The following is a 17,931-nucleotide window of genomic DNA, read 5'->3' as shown; positions in this document are numbered from 1 at the left end:
CTTTCAGTCTTTATTCAGTCAAGGAACTAGCAGCCAAAGTATCTGTGCCAACTGAGTTCTCTTGCCGAAGGTCTCTTCCAATAGCTCCAACAAACTACTTTTGGCTCTCCTAATGTTTTTTTTTCCTCTTCTGTCATGTTCTTCAGCTCAGTCTCCTCTCCTGCCTTCTATATATTTTAATGGTTTAAATCAGACTCCTGGCTCTCACTGATTTACCTTTTGTTTTTAATTTTTTTTTTTTAGGCAATTGGGGTTAAGTGACTTGCCCAGGGTCACACAGCTAATAAATGTCAAGTGTTTGGTCTCAAGCCTCACTTGAACTCAGACTTCAGGGTCGTTGCTGTATCCACTGTGCCACCTAGCTGCCCCAGTGACTTCCCTTTCACTGTAAAGGTAACAACTCTCCCCCACCCAATTTTCCCCATAAAATCAATAGACTTTATTTAATTACACCTCACTCTTCAAATAGTGATATAATTAAGCTTTTTTAGTTTTACCATCTTTAGTAATGAGATTACTATATGCAACTGAGCTGAAGAACCATAATATCCCATATATCTTAAGGTTTTCAACATGTCTCTCCATTTCATTTTGTGTCCTTAAAGCTGTTTCTGTTATTATTTATTTGTTTTTCTATAAATACAATCTCTTTCTCTGTTCTTTTAACACTTCAAATGTTTGCATACAACTAGGCATCATGTTACATCTTTCATGAGATGATTTAAGTCTTTATATTTGTTCCAGAGCTCATTTTCCATCTGAAACTGATCAAATCCCATCTGAAACCAATGCTTCTTCATACACATAATTTAGCAGTTTTTATTGAACCAAAGTTTTTTTCCCTACTTCTTTCAGGTTCCAACAGGTTAATTTATAATAATGTCAATATCTAACAGCTTTTAATAGTTAATTTAAATATTTTCTTAATACAACAGTACTTTTCTGCTGGTTTTTTTGGGTCCCTAAAGTGTTCTGTATAAAAAGGTCCTTAAAGGGATAGTACCCTACACAAAGCACTGGGTTGAGGAAATGGAGGGGGGTAGAGAAGGCAGTCAAGGCGGAAAAAGAGCAGAGACATCAAGAATAAGCTTATTATAGATTTTTGAAAATAAAGAGATAAGGAAAATAGCAGCTAGGATGATGCAAGTGTACTGGTTTTCCTGATGCTGGGTTTAGGCTGTCTTTCCTTGGGTACTTTTAAGCACTGACCTTTCCCAATGAAGGTGGGTATTCAAGAACATCAAAGTATTCCTGACTCAGAGACTAGACCCCCAACAGACTTCAGAAAGAATGAAAAGAATCTTTTTCATGGATGGGAAAGGAAGTAGCAGACTACCCCAACAAGACCACAGTACTTCACACCTCCACGAAGGTAGAAGTTACAATTGTGAGTTTGGACCATTTGACCTTGGCTGCAGCTGGGTGATAGGACACTTGTGATCAGATATTGATTTCTCATATTCTCATGATTAATAATTGGGCTGAAGAAACTATGACTTAGGGAGAAATAGATGCCAACCTAAACCCTGTTTTTCCTGCTTTTGAGAATTTGAACCAGGGATGTGACTAGAACGTTGGTCCCCATCTTTTGTTTTGCATTTTACTGTACTTTCATCCTACCTAATTAAACTGTTGCTTAACCATAACTATAAACCATAACTATTAAGTACCTGAAAAGTCTGGAAATGGAAGGAGTGTGGCCACCTAGCTGCCAAGGAAGGATAGGTTTGATTGACTGCCATCTCTGTCCATGGTCCTAACCATTGGTAAAGGCTCACATAAAAATGCTACCGCTCATCCTGATATACTTGTTACATGTAAAATGAGAGTTGGGATTAGATAATCTGTGAAGTTCCTTCAAAACATTCATATTTTATGACTCTATTTCTATCTCCAGAAAGGCTGCCTTCTGACTTCTGCCTATATATTTAAGTAGAAAAGACAATTTGAGGCTTTCCAGCATATGTAAAATTGGTCCTTTATGACACTGAAGATTTGAAGTAAGGGACAGAGCCAGACAAGTCTGTGGTATGCAGCAGAGTAGTATGTCTATGGTGATTAGAGATCTGAGGGACATTTCTCTTATCTGGGTCTCTGTGATCCATTGATTAGCTTACCATGTTGAAGCTTGGTGTCAGAAAAACTTTCCTAACAGTTAAAGCTGGCCCAAACTGAAATGGGTCAGCCTGAGATTTGATAAGATCATCCTCCCCTGAAAGTTTTCAAATAGAGGCTATAGGACCACTTGTTGGATACTTTACCTGGCATAATCAGAATTTAATTAAAAGGTTCTCAGCAGGAAATATAAAATCTTGTTATCATAGGACTACAAAGGGTAGAACTATGACAAATGGGCAGGGAAGAATTCCAACTTAATTTAAGGAGAAATTTTCTAACTAAACAGAATTTTTTTTTGTTAAGGCAATTGGGGTTAAGTGACTTGCCCAGGGTCACACAGCTAGTAAGTGTCAAGTGTCTGGTCTGAGACTGGATTTGAACTCAGGTCCTCCTGATTCCAGGGCCAGTGCTCTATCCACTGTGCAACCTAGCTGCCCCCTAAATAGAATTTTTTTTGCAGAAGCTGAATGACCATTTGTCAATTATATTATAGTAAGAATTGGAATTTCAGAAAAAGTTTGTGATCAATTCCAATTTAATAAACATTGTGGTATATACTATGTGTATATAGACAATGTGCTAGGTACTAAGGATACAAAGACAAAAAAAAAAAAAAAAACAACAACCCAGAAGCTTCTATTCTTCTGTAGGATGATTTCTTTGGTCCCTTCCAGCTATGGAATTCTAAAATTCCAGGCATCTCTTTCATAAGACATGAGATTTTGATGGAAGCTGCAAGTGGGTGACCAAAGTCATCCCAAGAAACCATTTCCAGATAAGTCAAGACTTAAAGGGAAATCACAGAAGAGCAGGAAAGTTAGAAGAAACCTGAGATGTCTGAACTAAGTCAAGGACATCTAAGTCAGAAACCATGGCTGTAATTATATGTCAACTTCGTTAAAAAGAGAGACACAAGAAGTACCATATCGAATGCCAGATGTGCTTGGAGTCAGGAAGACCCAGGTTCCAGCTCTACCTCTAATACATAGTAGTTAGGCAACTATAGACAAGTCATTTAATTTCCTTAGTCCTCAGGCTACTCCAAGACCATAAATTATAAAGGAATGAATCAATAAAGCATTTATTAAGTGCTTACTATGTGCTAAACACTGGGGACACAAATAGAAAAGTTAGATAGTCCTCGCTCTCAATGAGCCCATATTCCAATGGGGGGACAACTCATAAGGAAGATTCCAATTGCAAATCAGATAGAAAGGTCCCGTGGTCCTTAGGGTTCAGTGGCAAAACAGGTAGCAATGCCTCTTCTTTAATGTCATTTCCACTGATAAAAGAATATCAGTGTCTTGTGTTTAGTAATTTGACAGTGCCAAGGACTTCAGTGACAATTACTTTCTTTATTCAGTCTTCAATAAATGTGGCTGTAACACCTGCAAGAGCAGATGTTTCTCCAGAGAAGTTGCTTACCAGGTTGATGGTTAAAGGCCCTGAAAATATTGCTATTCCAATGCACTTGGGTTCAGGGTCCTGAGTTGACTCCATCATGGTCTGAAGGGACATGGTGGTCAAGTTAGTAATGGTGGTTTAACTTGACTGGTACATGATCCCTCCTGTCTTTCCCTCAGGGTGCCTTGCTGCTTTGGTTAGATCAGATTAACTATCCTGTGGATGGCAATTGGATGGCAAATGGTGTGGATGTCTGGCCCTTCTCCACAGAAGTTACTTCTCCAGATAATGACTGAGCTGGAAACAGGACCTGTGGTCTTTTGGGTGCTGCCACTCCTAGGGCTTATATGCTTATCTGTTTGTTGCTGGCAACTAGTCAGCAATTGTTATCAGTGGTGATGAGGAAGGTGGGCCTCTTCTCCACAATGAGCCCTCTCCCTTCAATGATGGTTGCAGGATCTAGGCTGGAAGCACATCTGGTGATGTGGGGGACGCTGCTATTGCCATGGCTCTTGGGCTTAGGTTCCTGAGCTATCTCCAAGATGATCTGAGGGGAGATGGTGGTCAAGGTAGTGGTAATGGTTTGACTTCCTTAATACAAGCTGCCTCCTGTCCCTCCTTCAGGGTGGCTGGATGCTTTAGCTTGGCTGACTAACATAAATTGATATGCATCAATTCAAGGAGTTTCCACACACAACTGTATTCTCTTCATCAGTGAAATCACAGATTAGGACCATGAAAATAAAAATAAAAATAAAAATGGGGCACTCACATTCACCCAGCCTTACCTTCATAGGGAAATGGATATAGGGCTGGCCTATGAGAAGAAGAGAGAAACAGGGAGCCAAATTAGGCATTTGAATAATGTGATAAATCACTTAGCACTATCCCTGATTGTCAACCCAGAGAACATATACATATGTACCTTTATTTTGCTATTCAGCAGTTACCTTATTGCTTTTTCACCATCTCTTAATATGAAAATCCTCCTCTTTGTTTTGCCCCCTGCTGGACTTCTCTGACTGATGTTCTTTGATCTATTCCCTACTACCACATCATGGGAAAAGGAGATTATTTTTTTTCCACATCCACAAATTGTTTCCCAAATGCTCAGCATCTACCCTGATAAGGATTTTGAGTTCAACATCTAAGAGCATTTATTTCCTTGGTGGTGTGAATTGTTCTTCAGAGGAATCTGCGTTGGTAATGTGCTGTGTGGCTTCAATTATTTCAATTGTGTCATTTTTACTTTCCTTTGGCATGAATTTTTGACAGTCCATCCTTAAGCCTTCTTATCCCACCAGATAAACATCAAACACATTTTTCAAAATTTCAGATTCATGTCACTTTTATCCTCATTATCTCTGTTTTGTGGGTGAGCATTTTAGTCCAGTTATGCTGTTGCTATGCCTTCTGGTTCTAATTTTCAATCTCTTGTTTTCTTCATGCTGGCAAATTCAGTTGAGTCTTGTAGACTTTTCAAAAGTTCTACAATAATTGAATGGCACATGCAGGGTGAGTAACTTCTCCCCTTCCCCCTACCTTGAAAGGAAGGGATGCGGCTTGAGTAGGATAACTGAATATTAGAGCTAAATGAGACTTTAGTGGTCTCTAAATCCAACTCCCTTATTTTATAGATAAGTAAACTAAGTCCCAGGTAGGTCAAATCAGTTGCTGAAGGTCATATAGGTAGTAAGTTACAGAGCAGGGATTAGAAACCAGGCCCTCCAAACCCAAATGTAATACTCTTTCTAACACGTTATACTTCCTCTCCTGTATACACAGTATTGCAGCAGAGCATTATGTGGGGAATCAGTTCTCTGCCTGTTCATCTCTGAACCAAACAAGTGAATACAACCTGAACAACTAAAAGAAGCTCCATATTTTTTATATTTTCTTTCTCTTGTGAGGCAATTGGGGTTAAGTGACTTACTCAGAGTCACACAGCTAGTAAGTGTTATGTGTCTGAAGCTGGATTTGAACTCAGATCCTCCTAACTCTAGGGTCAGTGGTCTATCCATAGTGCCATCTAGCTGCCCCAATATTTTTAATATTTTCAAGAAGGATATGATAGTCAGTGTGACTTAATGGAAAGAAAACTGACACTGGAGCCAAGAGGTGGGTTGAAGTCTCCCCAGTCACACATACTCCCCAGTCAGTTGTCCCCACTCTATGTCAAAGACAGTGCTTCAGAGGCAATCTCATTTTAATGACCCTATTTATTTAACTCTATCACCTTCAGGTTTGCCAAGAAAACCCCATGGACAGTATGGTCCACAAGGTCACAAAGAGTCAGACATAGCTCAACAACAACAACCACAACAATCACCTTCAAGGGTGACCATGGGCAAATCAGTGCTCTGGGGGCAGTTCTCTAAGACTATAAATTGCGTCAGAGATGCTGTCAGAGACACTCAAGCAACAAGCATTTATTAAGTACAATGTGCAAGAAATACAAATACAAGCATAAAGACAGTACCTGCCCTCAAGGAGCTTACATTCTAATGGAGGAAGACAACATATAGAAGGAACCTGAGAGGAATGAGACCTGGCTGGCTTCTTATCTTCCTTAAATGAAAGTTCTTGGAGAAAGCATCCAGTCAGAGTAAGAGGCCACAAGATAGGAAGCCTGGAGGGAGCATCAGGATTAAGAAAGTTCTGGGGTTTGGTAGAGGAAATCCAGAGTGCAGCCTGGTGAGGAATCAGGGAGTTTCCTCTTTCAGGGAATTCCCTATGTCAATGAAATCACAAGTCCAGTACCTTTCTTAATTAGAAGGAAAGCAAATTGGTGGCTGAAATTTCATAGTGGATTAGAAAAGGGGCATTAGTGATGTTCAGATTACACCTCCCAACTTGTGAATTCTCCATAAAGCAACTAGCTCCTTTTCATTTACTGTGCTTTCCTGAGCAGATCACTGGTCTGACTCAGAAGAGCACTTCTGTATTGGGGTTTTTTTTCCTGAAATCCTTCAGGGGTTGCTCTACTCATGGGCATATGCAGGCCAAAGAAGACTTTACTATGACTTATCTTAACTGAAAGTTAAGCTGCTCGTCTGCTCCACAGCTGGGGTTCTACAGGATCACACCTGATAATCAGGAATTTCCATTGATGTTGTTTCATAGAAGCCCATCAGTTGGAGGGTGATTCTCCCAGATTAAGTCTGAATAAAGAAAGGACAGAGGGAAGAGTTTTTGCCAGGCCATCCTCAAATATTTTTGACATAGGTCTGTCATAAAGAAGAATTGATTTTGATTCTCTTTGTTTACTCTATTTTCTGCTAGATATAAATATATACTTTCTTCACAACCTTTGTCCAATTTTAATTCAAATCAGTGTGACTAAGTACTCTTTTAGTGTCCCTCTGTGCCAGGGGTCTACAGAGCCACTGGGGGTCTATGAAGTTGGAGGGAGGAGAAATTACATCTTCATTTTCTCTAACCTCTAACTGTAATTTAACATTTCCTTCAATTATTTAAAAACATTGTTCTGAGAAGGAGTCCATAGGTTTCACCAGACTGCCAAAGGAGTCCATGGCACAAAAAAAGATTAAGAATCCCCACTCTATGTCAAAGACATTGCTTCAGAGGCAATCTCATTTTAATGACTCTATTTATTTAACCCTATCACCTTCAGGTTTGCCAAGAAAGCCCCATGGACAGTATGATCCACAAGGTCACAAAGAGTCAGACATAGCTCAACAACAACCACAACAACAATCACCTTCAAGGATAAAGACTAAGTATGGTACTTTTTTTCAATTGGGCAAATGTTTTGCTTTTTGTATTCTGTTTGCTGGTTTGTTTTTTAATCCTTTGTTTACCTTTGTATCTGTGGAAGTATAAAATGTAGCACAGTAATTAACCAATAAGCATTTTTTAAGCACTTACTAAGTTCTAGGCACTTCGTAGGTGCTGGGGATACTTAAACAAAGAATGCAACAGTCATTACCCTCCAGAAACTTATACTCCAGTAAAGTAAAAGATACTTTCTGAAAGGTCTTTACTTATTTTTCATCTTTCTAAATGAATTACTTTACCTAACAATTCTTGCTAAATTATTTTATTTTGTCTTCTTTTCCATTGTGTGCTTTATTCTTTTCTATGAAAACTATTTCTTTCTAAAGACAATTTTGTACTATTTTCTCAATATCACCACTGTGAGTGTTTTGTTTCTTATAGTCTTATGAATTCAGTTATCATCTTACTTTCTAATGGAGTAATTTTTTCTGAGCTTGAATGAAATTTTAAGTTGTCAGACACTAAGCAACAAATATTTTAAATAGATTTTTATTGCTATCTAACAGTCCTTGCCCTCAAGAAGCTTACATTCTAATGAGAGAGACAACACGGTAAATAATTAAGTAGATACAAGAAATAAATTGAATAAATGAAAGGCAATCTGAAAAGGGAAGGCCCTAGCAAGTGGGGAGACCTGGACAAGTCTCCAGCCTAAGATAGGATTTAATCTGAATTCTACAGGAAGCCAAGTGAAAAGGCACAGCATTCTGGGCATGGGAAACAGTTAATACAAAGGCACAGAGATAGGAAATGGAGTCTTCTGTTTAGGAATTACAAGTAGATCAGTTATCAATGAAAATATATTAATCCAAATACTGCACTCTGTAATTTTTTGGCTGGCATGCCAGAAATAATTTGATTTAATTTAATATTCATCTATAACCAAGCCATTTCTAGCAGATAGGAGAGAGAAAGAGAGAAAAAGAGGGAGTTTGAGAGATGAGATGAGATGAGATGAGATGAGATGAGATGAGATGAGATGAGATGAGATAAGAAGATGTGTCTGGTAACATTTATATGACTCTTTAACAAGAAAGAGATCACAATACATAAAAGTGCAGTTTAGTTTAACATTCTAGAATTGTGGAACAACTTAGTCACCTGGACCACTTCCCTCACTCCTGGAGTAAACATAGGGACTTCTTCCCCTTCAACGATATCTTAATCCTTTCTCAATGAAGAAAGGTGGATCCTAGCCAAGAGGTTGAGCAAAGAGGAAATGGTTCTTATATGGGTAAATTCAGAATGAGATGAGGAAGGCAAAGGTGTAAAATATAATTACTCTCCTTAAAAGATTGGGTACCATTTCCCAAGGAAAATACTTTTTTTTTCCACTTTGACCTATCACCTATGTTCCCAAGAGGTTTTTCCCTAGAGTCTGGAAATGGTTTTAGAGGAAAATATTATTTCTTAACATTTTCAGTGTTACTAAAAAGGAATTTTTAACATCCTTCCACACAGGGCAACAGAATAGTTGAGTGCATGAAAAGGAGTCAAGCATAAGAAGATTAAAGAGGTAGAAAAAGTACTAGGCTATAACAAACTTTAAATGCCAAATAGAGGATTGTATATTTAATCTTGGAGGTAATAGGGGATCACCAGGGCTAACATGGTCAGATCTATGTTCAAGCTCTTAGGAAGGTGGGGTTTTGGGGGGATATTTTTGGCAAGGCAATCAGAACTAAGTGATTTGTCCAGGGTCACACAGCTAGTAAGTGTTAAGTGTCTGAGGCTAGATTTGAACTCAGGTCCTCTTGACTCCAGGACCAGTGCTCTAAATCTGTGCCACCTAGCTGCCCCAGATGTTAGTAAGTTTTTGAATGAGGAGGCCTATATTCTAATCTTAGTTCCCAATCCAGCTAATTTTCCAGAAGACTAAACTTTTTCCCTCTAACAAACTTCCCTACTTCTGTCAAGGACACCAGTCTTCTTTCAGTCTCCCAGGTTCATAACTTGAGTATTACCCTCTGCCTTCCACTCTCCACCAGGCCACATATCCAATTAGGTGTCAAATCTTATGCCTTCTACCACCATAATATCTCTCACATTCAACTCCTTTTCTCTTCTCATAAGTCCATGTTCATGCACTAATCACCAGTTTTTGGACTACTGCAATAGACCTTTAATTGTTCTCCCTTCCTTAAGTCTCTCCCCACTCCAATCCATTCTCTCCACAGTTTCCAAAATTATTTTCTTTAAGTGCACATCTAACAATATCACTCCCCTACTCTGTAAACTCAGATGGTTTCCTATTGCCTCTAGGTTCAAAGATAAACTCCTTTGTGCAGCTTATAAATAATCCCTGTGGAACTTGGCCTCAACCTATCTTTCTCAGCCTCATTGTCAATAACTCTCCCTCCTGGACTCTGCTTTTTCATATTTTAAGAGTAAGTCTATTTGTGCTCACCCACGTGAATCACTATACGGATCATCATTCTTTTCTATGCCCTACAACCATCAGTACAGATGTATGGCATTCAAATAGGCACAGATGGGTAGAAACCATACTGATGCATAAGAACAGCCCATGGGCCATAGAACCCTGATCATGCAAATTAAAGTGATTAGCCATGGCAGTTCCATACATAATTTCTGCAGGGTTGATCTCTCTGTATCTGACCCTGATTTCCATTTCCCAGCCATACTTGCTAGATATTCCTTGCTATAAACTAGGCCTTTACTTTCTTCAAGATAGAGCTTAGTAAAATCTGGCTTCCTATTTTCTACTCCTTAGCCCCATCTTTTCACCAGGATGAGAGACCATGCCTTAGAAGTCTTACTCTTTGTAGATCTGAAATTCCCACCCTGATTGTTAAGTGACTCACCTGATCCACTATTTCAGCTAGGCCTCAGCCTTGCATCACTTTATTCCCCTACCATCTTCTTACCACCTACCTTACCAAATACAAACTTTTTTCCCCTTTTTCCAATACTGAAACCATAATCAAATCAATTCTGTCATTGTTCCTAGAAAGGATGTGTCAAGGTATTCCTGTATAGCTTTACTCACTATCCCTACAACTTTCCAAATGAATATAATTCTTGTCCCAAAGCACATTGGTATAGGATTCTCTCCTTATTGGTGGAGATGAATGCCTTGCCCTTAGTGAAGGGGTGGGATTGGCAAAAGGTAGGAGAGCTTCGGTTCTCAACCAGTGCCCTTTGGGACTCTTTAAAAGCCAATCCTTTTGGGGACTCTTCAAGAAGAATCTACTTATGGGACTCTTCATGGGACTAGTCGCCTTCAAACACCAGTCCCCTTTAGGACTTATCAGGCTTCAGGTGGAGTAACTTGGGATGCTTTTGGCTCCCAGCTTCAAGAGCGAAGATAGAAGAGACCAACTCCCACTTCAAGCTGCTGAAAGAAAAGATTCTGCGAAGACATGAGAGGGGCTGGCAGTCTCTGTCATGTCCCTATTCCTATCTTGCTACACAAGAGATTGCAAGTTTTCCTTTGTATGTGATCCAGGACTCTCTCTCTCTCTCTCTCTCTCTTGCTTGAGCTATTTCACTCCCAAAGGGAGGGCTCCTTCACTCTGTATTGTGCATGTGATATTCATATATGTATACCTTCTCTGATTTCTATTTTGCTATGATTTGGATAAATGGGTTTCTTTACTATTTATACCAAGATACTCTTCCCTGGCCACTATATGTGTGTCACTTTTTTGTGCCTCCCCTTATAAGAAAGTAAGGTCTTTGAAAGCAGGGACTGTCTTCATTTTTCTATTTGTAATCCCATAACACAATGCTTAGCATGTAGTAAACACTGAATAAATGCTTTTTAATTTGTTATTTATTCATTCATTCTTATGAGACCCAAGCCTGAAATGAATCATTGATACCCCCTGAGTTGTCACACATATGATCATGACATGTTGCTCCTCAGGTGTTCATATGAGAGGTTTTCTTAGCTTTATGATTAATTGTTATACACCTAACCATTGCCTTCTGATATGCTATAGGCATCTTTTCCAATCTTTATCCCTGCTGGAAACTTATTGGCACTTCTTTTTATTTAAATCTATCAAAAGAGCTTTTATTTCTTTAGTGGAATTATTCCCACCTATTAATAACTGGCTGTTTAATAATTTAACATAGCTAACTTTCTGGTATGTGGCTTCTCTGTACTTAGCTAGGTAAGTTCCCAGGTGACAGACACAGAAGTAATTGCTGGGCACACACTCAGGAGGAAACAGGGAGGGAAGGAGAGAATAAGGAAGGAAGGAAGAGAGAGGAATGGGAGAGGAAAGAAAGAAAGAAAAGGAAGGGAGGGAGGAAGGAAGGAAGGAAGGAAGGAAGGAAGGAAGGGATGGAGGGAGGAAGGAGGGAGGAAGGAAGGGAGGGAGGAAAGAGGGAGGAAGGAAAGGAAAAAGAGAGGGAAGAAGGAAGAAAGAACCAACTTCACAAAAAATTTTCTACTTCCATCAGAAGCTTTTTACACAAAGTTCATTATTTCATAGTTGCTGTCAAAAAGAATCTCATAGTGTATGGTGCACACTTTGTAAATTGCTCCTCTTCATTTAGTCCCATCCACTGTAATTCAGTTACTGTTAATGGACCAAATGCACAAACAAAACCTTTAAGTGGCAACCTAAACTTCCAATTCATTTTATAAGCTGTAGAAGAGAAATAAGATCTTACAAATTGTAGCAGGCAGCTGTCTGGTAAATGTAAATTTTACTGTTATGAATTGTTCATTGCCGAAAAGTGCTTGGGCAAAACAGAAAAGGAAAATAGATTTGAAAGGATATATGAAAAGCACAGTACAAAGCCAGACAGCGTCTCTGAGAGGCTTTGATTATTCTTCAGGGGCTATTTCTTAAAGAAAGGTGATCACTAAACTCTCTGAACAAGTCAAACCAAAATCAGTTTGTCTGTGTAGGAGCCAAACTTGAAAGACATCCTGTTTAAAAGGAAGGAAGGAAGGAAGGAAGGAAGGAAGGAAGGAAGGAAGGAAGGAAGGAAGGAAGGAAGGAAGGAAGGAAGGAAGAAAGGAAGGAAGGAAGAATTTACTAAGTGGCTACTATCAATTGTCACTAAAAGGAGATCCAGCTACCATTCTCTTCCTCCTATGTAATTCTGGGCTCAATTCTTCATCCAGTTTCAAGAAACTTGTACTAACTGATAAGATGTATGGGTTGTCCGTTCAAATGAACATCATAAACTCTACAACTGACTTTCTCCTTTTTTTTTCTTTCTTCCTTTTTGTGGCTAAACTCCTTAAAAAGACCATCCACATTCAGTGCCTCCAATTCCTTTCCTCTCACTCTCTTCCTAAGTCTCTGCAATCAGGCTTTCAAACTCATCATTCAACTGAAATTACTTTTCACAAAATTACCAGTAATTTCTTAAATGCCAAATATAAAGCCCTTTTCTTTATCTTCATACTTCTTGACCTTTCTGCAGCCTTTGACACAATCACCTTCTTCTCTTTGATATTCTCTTGAATCTACTCTTTTGTGAAGTTAAACTCTTCTATTTTTCCTAATTCTCTGATCATTTCTTCTCAATCTCCTTTGCTGAATCTTCATCCAGGTCATGACCACTAACCCTGGTTTGCTTTTTGTTTTTTTTTTTTTTGTCCTGGGCCCTCTTCTCCTCTCACATACTATTTCACTTGGTGACCTCATCAGCTCCTATTGCTTCAATTAACAATCTATGCTGATGATTCTTACATCTATTTATCCAGCCCTTACCTCTCTCTAGGCCTCCAGGCTCGTATCTCCACCTGCCTGTTGGTCGTGTCAAAATGGATATCACATAGACATTTTAAACTCAACTTATCCAAAACTGAACTCATTATCTGTTCTTCAAAACCTTCCCTTTCCCTAACTTCCTAATTTATATACCCTATATACCCTAATTTATATACCCTATATACCCTAATTTATATACCCTATATACATCTATATACCCTAGGTGTCATCTTCAACTCCTCACTCTCTCACCCCATACATCCAATCCAATGTCAAGTCCTGTCCATGCTACCTGCATAACATCTTTCTTATATATCCACTTTTCTGCTGTGATACTACCACCACTTTAGTGTGGGTTCTCATCATCTCATGCCTAGACTACTACAATAGCCTGCTGGTTGGTCTCCCTGCCTCAAGTTTTCCCTCATTCCAATCCATCCTCCACTAAGCTATCAAAGTGATCTTAATAAAGCACAGGTCTGATCTCTGACATTCCTCTATTCAATAAATGTCAATGTCTCCCTATTGCCTTTAGTATAAAATATGAAATATAAAATATAAAATATAAAATCTTTTAGTTTGGCTTTTAAAGCCAAACCCAGAACCCTCCTACCTTTCCAGTCTTCTTACACCTTACTCCTCTCCACATATTCTGAGACCCAGTGATGCTAGCCTCCTTGCTGATCCTTGTGATGAGATAGGGATCTGGACCCCAGAAAGGAAAAACCCTGGACTTTCCCACATGGCCAAATCTCTGGCGTTCCCCTGGGAAATGACGGGGTTATGTGCCCACCATCCAGTTTGAAAACCCTTAGATTTTACATTCCTCTTACCTCCTTTCCAAAGCTTCAGCCTCGCCTTTTGACCTTATTCATATGCATCTTTCTTCCCTGGCCCTGAAAAGAACCTGGCTTCTGTTTGTCTCTCTTTATCTCCCTTCATTATCTATTCTCATTGTCTGTTCAAATCTCTCAGACTTTCCAAATGGAAATTCTCACCTGGACCCTTTTTCTCAACTGGCCTCTCACTGTGGCTTCACCCAATCTCCCTTCCATTGTTTTGCCTTCCTGGTCATTTCTCACCCTTAATCCTAGCTAGGCACCACGAGGTCCAGGACCCAGGAGTTCTGTTCACCCTAGATTACTAGCCACTCCCATCCAGATCTCCTTAGACCCCTCCTCCCATCACTCCAAACTGCTTGGCCACTCCTATATCCCTCCCACAGTCTTTCTGTACTTAAGATTCACCTTTGCCCCATTCTGATGCTGGGAATTTCTCATGCCCCTAGAGGCTGAGACTCTCATGCCTGCCCGTCTTTTCAGGTGTCACCTGGCTTGGGATTCACCTGGCCTCCTCCATTCAGATGCTGAGCTGTTCGCAAGCCTAGAGGCTGAGACCCTCATGCCCGCTCGTCCTCACAGGTGTCACATGGCCTATCCACCCTAGCCCCCACTCAGAAGCTGAGCTTTCTTCACACCCAAAAGGCTGAGACTGCCTCATGCCCCCTCGTCCTTATGAGCATCACCTGACCACCTTAGTCTCCATTTAGATCACTGATGTTTGTGTTCCTTGGGAGTCTGGCCTATATGCTTTATCTTTATTAAACTTTTTCTCTGGCTGGAAGAAGATTTTTTGGGTTGAATTCTTTCAGGCAGATCCACGCTGTGATCTGGGGCTTTGTCCCAGCACCCCAAAACCTCCCGTGATCTTGGGGTGCCTCTGTGCATCTAGGAGTACCCCAAAACCCCTACCCCTCTTCACTTGGACAAGTCATTCCATCTCCCAACTCTTCATTTTCACAGGCTATCCCCCATACCTGCAAGTCTCTCCCTCCTCATCTGTCACCGACTTCTTTCAGACCCCAACAAAGATTTTACTTTCTTCAAGAATCTTTTTCTGATTCCCTATAGAGCAAACAAAAGTCCCCTTAATATTTCCCTTCAAGGTTTTCTTCAATTTATCCTGCTTATGTCTTGTTTGTACATAGTTATCTGTATGTTTTCTCCCCTCCATTAGATTATTTGCTCCTTGAAGGCAGGAATTGTTTCTCCCCCTTTCTTTGTATTCCCAGTGTTTTTCACAGCACCTAACATATAATATTATATATTTCACATAGGAGGATTTGTAGTATTCTGGGACTTGATGCAAACAATGCATTTGCAAACAGGAGAATCTGGAAAGATTCACTATCCATAGGGAATCTCTCTCCAATTGGACTTCATGTTGGACATTCTCCACATGGTGGCAAATACCTCTGGCAAGCATATATCTCCTTGTTTTATGTACCTCCCTTGATATCAATAGTCACAAGTTTTTCTCTGTTAAATTATAATTAAATACAGATGTGCTATTGTTCTATTAGAATGCTATAAGGAAAAGTACAATGCTAGGGTAGCCCAGGGCAAAATTTATGATTTACATAAGGATTTCTTTAAGATGTTAATTAGGTACCTGGCTGACTTGACAGCTGGGTTGCTTTCAAGACTAAAAGGGATCTTGATCACCAATTAGGAAAGAGGCACTGCAGGCCACAGAATGGGATAGAGTAAGAAAAGAACCTGGTGGATGGGTAGGAGTGCTTTTAAATGCCCTGTGAAAGGAGAAATCTGGATAGCTGGCAAAACCCAGGAAGAACTGATTACAAGTGGAGGAGCTAGGGGTAATTCATTCACTAAAGAAGCATTGAAAATAAAGAACAGAGAGAACTGGAGAGGAAAAGAGAAAGATGGGTGAGGTGGGGGAGGGAGGCCGTGGGATGTGCTAATGAAGATTGGGAGCTCAGCTCACTGAATCAAAGAAGAAAGTGGAGGGCTCAGAACCAAAGGAATACACAATCAGATATTTGCGAGCAGAGCCCGAGAAATACCAGCCAAGTCAATAGTTAAGGTGAGGAGCCCAGTTTGGGCTGGTGGCCAAAGGGGTGGATTTGAGACAGAGACAAAAAAGGAGCCAACCTCACCAGGGACCTTGGAAGCTTAGCCTGGGCCTGGAGGTGCTTCAGGATAAATTAACAAGAAGGAATACTGAAAACAAGAAGTACCTGGGAGAGATTTTTTAAGACTTTAAACCTATGCCAAGCTGATTGAGTAACTTGAGCGTGTGTGCTCCTAGCCCAGCGATACATAGTTTCTACCTGTGCTTCAAAAGTGAAGTGATTTTATTGGTGCAGGTACACCCTTCACTTATAAATCTCAACTCCTCCAGTCTTTGTTCAAACTGCAGTTTTGTTGTTTAGTCATTTTTCAGTCATGTCCAACTCTTTGTGACCCCATTTGGGGTTTTTTTGGCAAAGATGTTGGAGTGGTTTGCCCTTTCCTTCTTCAGCTCATTTTACAGATGAGGAAACTAAAGCAAACAGCGTTGAGTGACTTGCCCAGGGTAACACAACTAGTAAGTGTCTGAGGCCAGATTTGAACTCGCAAAGAGGAATCTTCCTAACTCCAGGTCCAGCTCTCTATCTACTGCACCACTTAGCTGCCCCAGACGGTTAGTTTAAATAGTCACATATTTGAAGGGGAAAAAAGGGCTCGAAGGATATTACCCAGGAAATGTATGACCACAAAGAAAGAGGTAGCTAGAAGCAAGGGATAATAGAGAGACAACCGGAGTACTTCCCTAATGCCCACAAAAATATGTTAAGATACAGGAGAAGGTATCTAGCACATTGAGTAGATTCTCCTTAGAGCAGTTAGGGGAGTGCTTGGACAGAATTGGACAGAATAAGAAGATGCAGATGAGTTGTGAATAGCACAATAGAGAAATGGATTGATGAATTGACCATCCATTGAAGTATTGACATTAACTAAGAAAATTACTCCAAGGGAAAGAAAATGCTTTTCTCCAGAGAGCTTTCCATGCTCTGCAATTCATTTTATTATGATTATCATAAATCACCATTTATATCCCCCATAGCACTTTAAGGTTTCCAAAATACTTTCCTCAAAGGAACTCTGTTTAGCATAAGGAAGTGAAAATTTTTAGCATAGCTCTCCTCTTGCTCCATAAGCCACAAGAACTATAGGAGGAAATCATCCCTGAAACGTGAGGCACCGGCTGTTGATGACAGTATAACATAGAATAATAGCATTCTCTTGGGCAAGTGGAGAGCAAAATTTGCTGCATAAGGTGTTTTAGTTAAATTAAGCCACATGATACTGCCTCTCCTCTTCATTTTACAGATGGATAAATTTCATTAGGTTAAGAAATCTGCCCACAATTATGCAGAAATTGGGGTTGTTGGCTCTCCTAACCACAAAAGCTATAGCAAGCAGTGAACTGAATAGAATATATTTCTCTTCCCCTACCAGCCTTTGTCCTATGCCCCTTAAGTACCATGTTTAAGGGGCGTGTCGATCTCACTAGGGCTAGAAGTAGTCAGCAATATACCATTCATCCCTAAAGTGAAGAAGCTAGACCAGCTAGAGGTGATCTCAGAGACTTTATTAATCCAATCCCCTCATTTTACAGCTAAGCCAACTTTGGCCTAGAGAAATTAAACGATTTACCCAAGATCACACAGATAGTTAGTGTCAGATGTGAGAGGGAGAAGAAGTAGCAGATGTCACAGAGGGCAAGTGAAAAAGTTAGGTTTAACCCTAGGCAGTCAATCCAGGGACTCCAGAAGAAACAACAATGGCTGTGCTTTACGCTCAAAAGCCAGAGATTCGGGGGCTAGGCAGCTATGTGGTGCAATGAATAGAGCACTGGGCTGGAAACCTGAAAGACTCATCTTCCCAAGTTCAAATCTAACCTCTGACACTTACTAGCTGTGTGACCCTGGGTAAGTCACTTAACCCTGTTTACTTTAGTTTCCTCTTCTGTAAAATGAGCTGGAGAAGGAAATGGCAAGCCACTCCAGTATCTTTGCCAAGCAAACTGCAAATAGAGTCACAGAGAGTCAGATATGACTGAA

The sequence above is a fragment of the Vombatus ursinus genome, unplaced genomic scaffold (assembly GCF_900497805.2).
Source record: "Vombatus ursinus unplaced genomic scaffold, bare-nosed wombat genome assembly UNPS02011014.1, whole genome shotgun sequence".
Taxonomy (NCBI): domain Eukaryota; kingdom Metazoa; phylum Chordata; class Mammalia; order Diprotodontia; family Vombatidae; genus Vombatus; species Vombatus ursinus.
This window is presented reverse-complemented; position numbering follows the sequence as displayed.